Here is a 12,366-nt window from a genome sequence, read left to right as displayed (position 1 = left end):
AAAGACAGTGATGACTCCACCACTGACTAATCTGCAACACCTTCCCCACGGGAGATAACTGAATTTACCTGAGTATGCTAACAAGGTTCAGCATGTAACACAAAAATTGGCAGTAACAGCAAACACAAGAATGTTCTGAGAATCTGTATCTATTTATATTTATGAGTTGCCTTTGTGAGGTTCAGTTTAATCTGTAAGTGCAAGTCACTTTTATACTATATTTAAATAAAATCTCAGCCTGTACAGAATACCAAAATAGCTGGCATCCCATGTGTTTTGATGCAAAATTACACCAACTTGTTGTAGCAGAGCTATGGAGCACAACAGACAAGAACCGGCATTATACTTCTGAATGGCCCAGGACTCTGGGGAGTTGAAAAAAAAAAAGGCTGTCCACTAGCCCTCAGTTCATGGCACTGATTAGTATTCACTGCCTGAGCAGAGGTTTTTTGCTCATCTCACAGTTCAGGTGAGAACTGTATGAATAAACTGCACAGAGGTTAAAGCAAGTCAGCTGCGGAGCACTGCTTTGCACAGCATGAGCTACCCGCTCTACAAACCTGTCACTCCTACCCAAAACTCACAGGAGCTGGGTGCCAGGTTTTGCAATTCCCACTTGAGATGTGGGAGCAGGGACTGTATCCAGCTGCTTCAGAACAACATTTCTTCTGTGACACCTGCTGACAATCTTTAATGCAGAAGACTGACTTTCAAATACTTCACAAAAGGAAAGAATATAATAAAAATCTGCAGAACTGTATATTCACACGTAGCTTTATTCACTACCTCTAACACCACTCTGGGGTGGTGCCTTACAAGTACACATCATGACTCCTGAAGTATTTAATGCAACAGATGTATGGGAACGCACACATGCCTTCTAAGAGCGCAGATGCATTCTAATTCATACCAACATCTATGTATATATTCAAAAGCCTGTATGCCCCCCCCAAAATCTTGTCTTACTAGTATCATGAAACTACAATTAAAAAAAAAGAATATGAAAGCACTCATATGCATTATTGTATCTTTTCTTTCTGATCCTGAACCTACTTCACTGCAGCATTCCTGAATCAGGTAACACAGTGTGCTCTCATTAAACAAGTGGTTTTTATACATTATGTCACAGAAAAAATTAGGTTGGAAGGAAATACACTTTGGATAAGTAAGAAGATAATATGCAACTTCACCAAAAGTATCAGCAAGATTTCTTAAGCACACACATAGTCATCTGTAAATGCGTATCAAAGCTTCCCAAAATTTTGAAAATTTGGCTCATAATTCTCAGGAAAAAAAAAAAAAAAGTACCTTTTTCTTGCAATGTTTACTTGTTCCTGAGGATAGGACTCAACTCATGTAATGAATTAACTGCTTCCAAACAGCTATACTTGTCAGTGTAATTTCCATATCCAGAATACATTTCATACACTGCCTCCAACACTGAACCTACAGGACAATGTAAATCTGCCTTCAGAAAAACACACAGAGATAAGATCTGAAAAAAAGGTTTTTAATTTACCACTTCAAATAGGAAGGTGTGCCTGCATTTCCAGATTCTCCCTTTGCAAAGAGAGAAATTATCTTGCATAGAGTGTGATAGATCAAAGTTAGATTTGACTGCTCCATCTAGTGGCTTACTAAACACAGTTTTAATGGTTAAGAACTCGTGGCCTAATGTTAAAAAGGGCCGCATATGGTGATGGCTTCTTCTCTGAGCAACGCAGCAAAATAAATTCTTAGCACCTAGCTCTTTTAATAACATTACATAAAAATAATCTCCAAAAATGAAATAAAATTTCATGGAAGTTTAATATAGTTAGGTCCATAAAAGTAGGTAAATATTATATATTATTAATTATTGGGTTATTTATGCTGTTTAGTTAGTAAACTTTAATAAGAGTTAGAAATTGTTCATTTGAATTTACACAATGTTACACTCATATTTGAGTTAACATTTCCAGTGAAAAGAATATCTTACATCTTCAGTAAAAGAAACAAATTAATAACAAGCCAACCACTAAAACATATACTCTGATTCTTACCTACAAAAGTAAATTTCAAAGCTCAGGTCTGATTCAGAAAGTGACTTCCTACTCTGTAAAGGACAACTCAAACTAATCTAGAGCACCACGGATTTTTAGAGAGAAAAAGTAGCATGTGCCCTCAAGTCTGTCCAAGGCTATTCCATAGCAATTCTAAAAAATACTGAGATCTCAGATGCTTTAGAAAACTGGTACAATAACATGACCAAGTTGCTTTAAATAGAATATTTTTCCAACAATCATTTTAAGAATAACTAATTAGAATTGAAGCTCCTATTGCAGAGGAAAGAATTCCCAAACTGAGGACTAGGTTTCAAAACCTGGAACTTTAAATTCTAAAAATCAATGTATACCATTAAATCATAAAATACCTGTGAGTTAAAATCAGATTATGATATTAAAATCAGATGCATTATATGCTTCATTTCTCCTTGTTACATGTCTGAAAACATTTTGTTTTAAATTATACATATGACTGAGAGTAGCCAAGGGATATAACCATTTTACTTATACTGCCACTACACCTAGCTCCCACAGCTAACACCATAGATATATTAAGATAGGACCCTATATGCAACTAAAACCTCTATGTAATGAAAGTTAAAACATATGCTTAAATTATTTATAGATCTGTGCTTATAATTGCAAAATAATCCCATGCTAGCTGTGGCCCAAGTGAAGCATACAATAGACATTGTCAAACAACCTTTCCAGTCCAATGTTCCAATACCCCATCTTCCCTTCAAAGGCATTATTTAGATTTGGGAAGTTCAGATGAGCCACATTGCTCCTGCACGCTTCTCAACTTGCTCAACAGACCAAGTTAGCCTTGTTCTAATCTGCATATAAGGTACAGCAAAGCCACAGGTCACAAAGGAAAGAAAGCTGATATTTGCTTTTCTAAAATAGAAAAGGTCATGTTTACAGACAGGAAGCAAATGTGGAAAGAAAATATTCTAAATAAAACGTTCTATTAGAAGTTGTTTCATGGCTAGGAAGAAAGTGTAATAAAATATTTAATACTGAGGGTCTAAAAAAATATTGCTGTAGGCATGCATGCAGCATCACAGTATTTCTGAGACCAAGGCTCTCTTACAAAATACCTCCAAGGTTGAAATTATTTAACAGTTAGAAGCTCTACATATACTACTTCTGCCATCAGTCAAGAGAATGTGCTGAGGAGCTCATGTATGAGAGAGTATTTTAAAGAAGCTAAACATGTACACATGCAGAGATTTCAAGTGTTGGAGGACTCAAAAAGTAACTAACGCAACTTTCCTTCTCAAATTTTAGAGCAGTTGGGTGTCTGTAGAGGGAGGCGGTGAACATTAACAGTTAGGCTAGTAGCGTGTAGGTCCTAGCTGTCTACTGCATCTGTTAGCCAGCAAATAATCACTGTTGCATATTACACTTTGCATATCCTGCTTGCAGACTCTCTGTTCTCACAACAAACTTACACAGAAAATACAAAAACAACTATCAAACTAAAAATAACACTGTAAAACTCTGCCCTGTCCTTATGTGTCTTCAACCTGAGTGGTATGTCAAAACAAACTCCTGTCTCCTTTTGAACAAAAACCATAGAAGAGTCCTCTACTTGGACCAGAAGAGCAACATGATCAGTTCTAAGAACCCTTACATTAAGGTCTTAAAAACTGGGGGAGGGGAAGGGGAGCAGTAACTAATGAAAAATTAATAAAGCAGCAAGTTTCCATGCACACAACCATCAAGCTGTCATATCCTTTAGCAGTAGGTCCACCAGTCAAAAAACCAAAAAACAACAACAAAAAACACAAAAAACAAAACCCCCAAATAAAAAACCACCGTTAAAAAAAGCAACAACAAAACCCCCACCACAAATCAAAAAAAAAATAAAACAAAAAACCAAAACATCCCGAAGGCTGAAAAAGGCTGTAAGGTCTGGGAATCTGGTCTTTTTATATGAAAGAAATAGCTCCACAATGCCTTTATAAGCAATAACAGTATACACATATGAATCACTTCGTTACCTGATAGGAAAAGCAAGCAGACAAAAAAAAAAAAAAAAGGTAATTTAGCTGATTAACAGCAAATTAATAGGTAGTGAGAACATGAATCTAGGCTCAGTTTAAGCCCTTGTGGCCTTGTGGTAGGCAATCAGCAGTTAACCACAAGAGAATACTGTCCAGCATCTTCTGGCACTTGCAATCAGAAATTCTGCTGGATGCTGACAAATTGAAGGAAAAGGTACCCAATAGTAATATGTCCTTGCATTAAATAAGCATACTATTTTATTATCATCAAAGTAGGTCGGAGTCTTAGTCATGGACTGAAATCCCACTAAGTTAGGCATTGTACAAACACAAAAAGAAACCGCAGACTTCACTGAACTTGCAATTTAAATGCAAGGCAGACAAACAAGAAACAGTGACTACATTTTTATCAGTGTATTAGACAGTGCCAAGTGGATTGTCTTTCTCGCTCTGTCACTAGAGTAACCCTGGAACAGTTGTGCCCTGGGTCAGTTAGCATTCTCCCATTTATTTCTATGCAGGAGACAGGCCAAGAATAAATCCTAATAGACAGCTTCCATGCAGCCTTTCTCTTGAGGAATGCAAGAGTTTCATCATATGGAAATGCACCATGTTTTGTTACTTGGCCAGAGATGTCAAAGAATGGCTCTTTAATTTACTAACAGAATAAATATAGCCAAAATACTATATAAAATGTGCACATTTGAAAACATAACTCTTATGCTTTTTATCATGGGTGGAGAAAAGAATTAACATCAGTGGTTCCAAAGTGTAGGTGGGAAGGCCCAGATTTTGAAGTTTTTATGTTGTACAGAAGGACAAAGAAGAAAGGAAGGAAGTGTTCGAGCAATGCAAAACACATGAGCAAAGATAGGAAAACAGTGTTCAGAGGGACATTCAGAATGGACAGGAACAGGATGAAACCATACATAATTAGTTAAAGGAAATACAGACATTTCATAATTATTAACCTTCTTTCTGACACAATCAGGTTTTTCCTAGAGGCCATTTATCAGCACACTGATTTCAGGAAGCTCAAACAGGCCAGTCTATCTATTCAAAGTTGCGCTGAAAGAAAGAAACCGCAATGGTTCCTGTGTATTACAGAAATTAAGTGCATTATTATAAGCAATTAAAAAAAAAGTAGCAAAAAAATATTAACACAAAATAGTAAGCAATAATACTCAGTACCATACTGTATAATCCCTAAGTTTGGACTCAATAGGATGATCTGAATGAATACACTGAATCTAAGTATCTAACAAAAGGCAAGAGAATGAACATTTTCAGAAAATAACAGAATCAGACGCTTGTTTGTTCCTAATTAGCTCTATATTTAACTAAAATTAACTCTAAAATTAATAAAAGTGTATGTATTATTCTATATTAAGCCAATAATTAACCTTTTTCTTTCACAAGCTTTCATTTTTCACCCGCAAGGGGGGAGCTTCCCCATACAGTTGGAAAAAAGCAAAGGTTTGGATTCCAGTCCACCTGAACTCATCCCTCAATATGCTGCACAGATGATCCACAATTATGCAGCTTTACCAAACACAGTTTGCTTCATGCTTCACAGTTTTCCTCTAGCTCTCAGATCAAAAGACTGAGGAAATCCTGAGTAGCAGCTCATATAACTTTTATGATATACAAAAAATACATGCATATGCAAAATACTCAGTAGTAGGATGTGGTAGGGGAAAGGGTCATCTTCTAGTCATAATGCCTGAGTAAATCCTGAGTAGCGGCTCATATAACTTTTATGATCTACAAAAAATACACGCATGTGCAAAACACTCAGTAGTAGGATGTGGTAGGGGAAAGGGTCATCTTCTAGTCATAATGCCATGCATGCCACGTTTCAGGCTAGCTAGTCTGAACTCACCTGTGTAGCTGCGTTTTGGAAAGTGCTCAGCAACTAAAATCTGGGCAAGTTTTTTTAAAACCTTTCAGCTCCCTCTTGGACCCTTAAAAAGTGCTCCATGACCTGAAGCTCTCACTGCTTTTCTCACGCCTGCTACATCCAGTGGTTTCTGTATGGAAAACACCTGACTGCTCAATGTTCTTGAGAATTGGTCTTCCATGGAGAAACCTAAAGAAGTCTGGAGTTTCTCTGCAGGTCCAAACACTCTCACAGCTCCCGAAATTAAAGCCAACCTGCTTGCCAGGTATTAAGTCTTTTTGAACATATGATCCTAATTCCTCCCTGCTTTACTATCCCCCTCTTTGTAATGACAATGCTCGTCTTCCTACTGGGCAATTTACCGTTAGGAAAAATTTGTTGCTATTTTATGAACTAGATGTACAGGAGAAAGGTAAGTGACAATGAACAACCAATAAAATAATGAACATGTGAACAAACAAGCAACACAGAAGACAGAGCATGTTAACAGCAGTGAAACATAATGCCTTGCCAACTGTCAGAGATGAAAGAAAGGACTCAAGATTTAACAGTTTGTGACAACCTTTTTCTCCATGTCTCTTGGTAAATCAAAATGTACTTTTTTCCTTTTCAAAAATCAGATTATTAGATAAATTTGTACTGCAAATGGCTATCAAATATCATTACTTAAAGGGTGACAAAAAAGATTAAGCTAGTGTCAGGAATACTGCGGATTTAGCCCCATGTTTGCCCACCTTGGGCAGAGCCTGCCAGAGGAACAGCAGTAGAATTTCTAACATTGAGCAAATTCAGTGCAGCCAATGAAGAAATTAATTTTCATTTCCAGGAATCCTCTATTTCAACTGAGTAAGAAATTATGATTACAATTATCCTTAACTTTGCTTATCTGTCCTCATACTTGACATGGATTCTGAAGCTTCAACATCCCTAGCAGTAACTTAACCCTCAAGGGGAAGAGAGAAGTACTCAGTCAATCTCTTTCCCTCTCCAGCTTCTTCTTTCCCATTTGAAGCCCAAACTTGCTTCCCTGCCCTTTTGGGGTGTTTTTGAAGAGTTTTCCTTTTTTTTTTTTTTCCCTTCTTTCTGTCTTTTCTAGACTCTTCAACCCCAATTGATGCCACCTTTCCTTATATATCATGTTTTATATACCTCAGTCTCACTGCTCTTCTGCAAAGTCTCTCCAGCGCATTCACAACCACCTTAAACTGGAGAGAGGGCTTTATTAGGAGTTTAAAGGAGAATTCAGCTATGTATCTTTCATGACATCCCCATTTATATAGTTACGTATCTCAGTGAAGTGTTGGAATTCTTGTCAACAGTATGACTTTTTTCCCCACTCATGTTCAGCTTCTTTCATTTGCATATGCATGCATATACTTCACATAATTCCATATACACAAAACACACTTCTTACTGCCCAACAGTAATTTAACAAGCACTTGTTTACAGCTCCATAAGCACTGTCAATCACTTCAGTTACTCAAAAGCACTTAATATTGATAGCACTGAATAGTGTTAGCGCTGACCTGAATTCTGAAAGCAGTCATTTTATATATTTCCATTAAAATCCGATTCAGATATAGATCTAAATTACTGCACAAGGAATACAAGATAAATTGGAACTAATTTTTTATAATCTAGCAAGGGTATTTTATTTTACGCTAAATAGTGTAAAAGTTAATGCTCAGACACATTTTTAAACAAATTCAGCTGTTTTTAAAACTCCATGCCCAGCTCTCCATATGAACAGATGTTAAAATATGCTAGCAGATGTTACAGTACAACTTGATTTGACTACACTCCAGATTTGAAAAATACCTCAGTGAAAAAGTTTAGCTAAAAACATTTAAAACCAGCCTTCTCTTCTCTGTAGCCTTTTCTTGATGTTTTATTTAGGTCCATTTATACACCCTTCTGCACGCGTGTGGTTTCTCTCTTAGCTCACAAGTTACCTTCCTTGCCAGCAATATTACAGCACCTGGAAGAAATGACTGGGACAGGGATTTAACTTATGTTCTCCTTCCCACAGAAGCACCCAAAAGCACGAGCACCCAAAGCAGCACTCAAAACACCAGAGGACGAAGGGGTCTGATCTTCTCCTCCTGGAGCTGAGCCAGCACCAACACATTTCCTGCAAACCACAGCATCCATTTCTCCTTCTGACCTCCAAGCCCTCTCCCCCTGGTCACAAGCCCCCTGCCTCACAAGCGTGCACAGACCAAGATCCCAACAAGATCCCTGCCCCTAACACTCTCTAACCAGAAGGGTAATGCTATAAGAATGAAATGAAATTAAATGGAGTCACTGTTCTTCCCAGTACTGTAAGAAAGGCATTATGAATGAAACACATCTTCACTGAAAGAAACCAGAATGTGATCTCAGAAGGTGTTTTTTTTTCTCAAACAAGGCTCCAACTCCATCATGCTCTCCTTACTCCCAGTTAAATCCATTAGCAAGTATACAAAGTGTGGTTTACTTCACTTTTTACCATTTTGCTGACAATATGCAAGTATCAGGCATATTTTCAAGCCTGAACGACGTGAACAAAATACACGTATAGGCAAATAGAAACAATGAGTATGCAAAATGTAAAACCATTAGCACATCTATTTACATAAAAGTACATGAGCAGCTTTCAGTACCTCCTCACATTGTTCCAATTTCCAACATTGTTTTATCTTCCCGTTTCAAAGACTGCATGACAGAAGTCTAGAATATCTATTGTATCTGTCACGGGATAAAAGAAGTTACATTCAACCTTGTAAGGACACAAATCTACTAGTTCTAAACAAATTCTTGGTTTAAAACTTTTAAGAAAATATTTTTTCTCAAGCTTACTCCAAATTTAGTTTGCATTCTTCATGGGATAGCAGTAGGCAGAAGCTGTTCCCAGTTTTAAAATTAGGTATGGATTTCATTTGTAATAGTCTGGTTTATGTTATTCTTGCAAGTCTTTGAAGCAAGTATGAATGCAATTTATGCCTTCCAAGAGGACTCTTTTGCCTTGCCAGGACAGCATTAGTCACTAGGAACCCGGTCCACTTAATGTTCAACTATTACTGATTTCAGAAGAAGGAGTCCTGTCACGTGTGTTAATAATAGCATGAAAAAGTTATCAACAATCAGTAAAAGTGTCCTGTAGAGGGTGCAGATGTTTTATAAAAAGAAATTTGAGATTACTTTTTTGGACATCGCTAAACAGCTCTTTTTCTAGATTTACTCCAACATAGAAACAACTTGACGTAAATCTTTTGGTCCTCTGCCAAAGAGGCAAAATCCCAGTGGATTGCAAAAGACATTTATTTTTTGGAAAGAAAGTATCTCTAGTGCTTGCAAATTATTTTAGTAATAATTTTGAAGAAATGCATATTAAATGGTTACAGTAAATAGCAGGGGATGTAATACTGAAACTAGCTTCCGTTGTATTGAAGAATATAACTTTTAGAATGTTGTTTGTACTCAGAAGATAGGGTAATGCAATCCTGAACAACATTTCTAGGAAATGGAAAAGTTAAAAAGTAACTTTTGCACAGCATCTACTTTATATGTTATTTTTGCCTATTGATTTTTAATACAGCCTTATCCACTCTACCTATACCTTACACTTCTGTGTGGCATCATTTTCTTTTAAAAATCTTTGTAAGCTGTTTTCCATAGAAAACTTTTATTTTAGTTGTTCAATATAGAATTGAAAACAGAACATCTTTACTTAGTTGCTGTGCTTTATATTGGCACTCACCAAATGTGAACATTAATTTTAAGATCTTGTTTTGTCTTGGATAGGCTTTTCAAAGTTAAAAATTTTATTTGCGATAACTCTGTCTTTCTAGCTCCATTTACATTGCTTTGGCATCAGATATATGGCTGAGCTGATATTTAGATAAGACAGGATGGATTCCAGACCCTCCTGGACTTATAAACTAAAGTGCTATAACTAGAGACCTGTCCAGTATCTCACCCAAATTACAAGCAAAGCACTGAAGCAATGGTGGGTGAAATTCCATTTGTAAAAATGCTGTTAAATAGTTAAGAATTGTATTCTGCCCTCAGTTACAGGCATTTTAAAATTATTTGCATCAATTTTGTAACACTACATCCCTTTATTATGGCATTTTTTCTTTTAAAATACTGAAGGATTTCTAAAAGATTTTCTTAGGTAATATAATTTCCTACCTTTCCATTTATTCTTAAGAAATACTGTAGATTTTTTTTAAGTACTGATGAAAATTTAATTCTAAAAATAACTGGTTACTTTACTACAAAAATGCTTCTGCTTTCTTATTTGTATTCACATTTCCTAGCTATTTTTCTGTACTCCACCCCCAGCTTCAAATGCTCTCCACTTCTTTTCCCATGACAAAGACTGTAAAAGTCATATCAAGATCAGGCAAAAAAAACCATTAACAGCTACACCTCAGAGCTATTAAATTAATAAATATATTTCTGTAATTAATGTATTCCATAACCCCATATACATATAATATACACACACGTATATATATTCTGATTAATAACATGGTGCTAGCTTACTGACCAGTAGAGATAAGGTCTCAAGGAATGCTCAACGATATCAACCAAGTATTGAGTTGGCAGTGGTCAGACAGGTCCCTAACATACTCCTATTTATAATTTTTATTCAAATACAGTGACATAGCACACTGGTATGATACAGACCACGGCATCCACTGCCTAAAGGGGGAGGTGCCTAAACATGTATCTCAGAGGTAACCAAGAACTTGATTCAATTATTAAGAACATGAGCATTTAGTGACATTTGAAATCCTCTGGGATTCATAACACTGAAGGAAAGAAGTCCAACCCTTCATGGTTTAACAATACAATGGGAGACTGGTCAAAAGCTGAGATTAGTGTCGAGCCTGAAAGCAACCATCGAACGGATTTACTTACAAAGGATCATTACAGAGCAAACTATGTCAACATATTGATATCAGTATCAATGACTTTCAGCCTGGACTTGACTTTTACATCAAAGACCTTCCAATTTATAATGATACACCTCACTGAATATGAGAAATCCTTTCTACTTCATAAGAAACCTCAAACTGATGCACACAAATGAAAGCAAAAAACAAAGATGGAAAGGAAATTTTACATTGCAGACCACTACTACCAACAGAGGAAATAAGGGAAAACTACGCAAATCCAGATGTCAGCATAAAACATTGCCACAGTATAAGGGAAAGAGATGTGCTCTCTTAGAAAGACAGCACAGTTGAGACTGGAAGGGACCTCTGTAGGTCCCTAGATCAAATCTCCTTTCTCAAAAGCAGGGTCAGCTACAGCAAATTGCTATGGGGCTTTTCCATTTGGGATTTGAGAATCTTCAATGACAGAGACTGTACACCTCTGAGAGATATTTTCCAGTGTTTGACAACCCTGACAGTCAAAAAAGTTATGGGTTTTTTTGTCTAAGCAGAATCTGGATGAAAATTTCAGGGGCATGATCATCATTCCTCCTTAAAAATGAGCAGCAAAGAAAGCTTCCGTATTTAAATGGAAACTTAATGCTTAGACAGTTAAAAAAACCAGTTATTCAGATGGAATAGAAGAGAAATGTCTCTTTTTACATTTATACCTGAAGCTTTAGGGGATGTCAGGAGGCCACAACATCAGATAAAGACACAGACAAGTTAGCATACATGAATCGAAAGGCATGTCAGGAAACAGTGCCAGGAACTAAAAGAAAATGCAGACAAGCTGTTGGCATTTTGAGTATGAACACCAGCAGCAAATTTCCAAGTTACAAACATAGATAATTAAACTACAGAGCTAAACACTAATTCCAGAGACATAAAAAGCCTTCAGCTCACTGTAGTGTCACTTAAAGACAAATACAGGTCATAAGAGAGTTAGTAGGCTCTACCACAGTCTTTTCTGACGATACAAACGTTCACCATTCATGACTTTGTTTAACTTCTTCAGCTGGTAGAAAGGCTTTGTACTCCACTTATGCTTTACTGCTGAGTGTTACCATCAACAGAAGAGGACAAACTGAAGTAACAGACTTTAAACATACTTGTAAGCTTGGGAGCAAATTCATCTCAACAACAAGTTAGGCAATTCTCATTTCTTTCCTATATAACACTCCCCTTGCCCTGTATGCTGTCCTTGTTAACAATGAATTCTGGCAGATCCTTGGCATTTTATTAAATGTAGGAAAATTTTGCATGCCTCAAAACTGAGGCGTCAGTAAGATTATGATGCTTTACAATAGTCTTCTCAGATTGTTACATAACTCACTTTCCATTTGAATTCATTCACAGAAAATTATTCTGGATACAGACAAAAGGATGAAGCAATGACCAAGGGAATACAGACATCATCGAGAGAATAAACTAAATTCTGTCAGTTCTAGGTGAAAGAGGGAAAAGAATGAGAAATAAAGGCACCA

General features: G+C 36.6%; 1 protein-coding gene across 45 annotated transcripts in view; it reads right to left on the bottom strand.

The window, feature by feature from the left end:
- RIMS1 (regulating synaptic membrane exocytosis 1) overlaps positions 1 to 12,366 on the bottom strand; it is a 335,729-nt gene that overhangs the window by 172,840 nt on the left and 150,523 nt on the right. The gene's annotated exons all lie outside the window — the stretch shown is intronic.

This window comes from Falco peregrinus, chromosome 7 (assembly GCF_023634155.1).
Source record: "Falco peregrinus isolate bFalPer1 chromosome 7, bFalPer1.pri, whole genome shotgun sequence".
Taxonomy (NCBI): Eukaryota; Metazoa; Chordata; class Aves; order Falconiformes; family Falconidae; genus Falco; species Falco peregrinus.
This window is presented reverse-complemented; position numbering and strand designations above follow the sequence as displayed.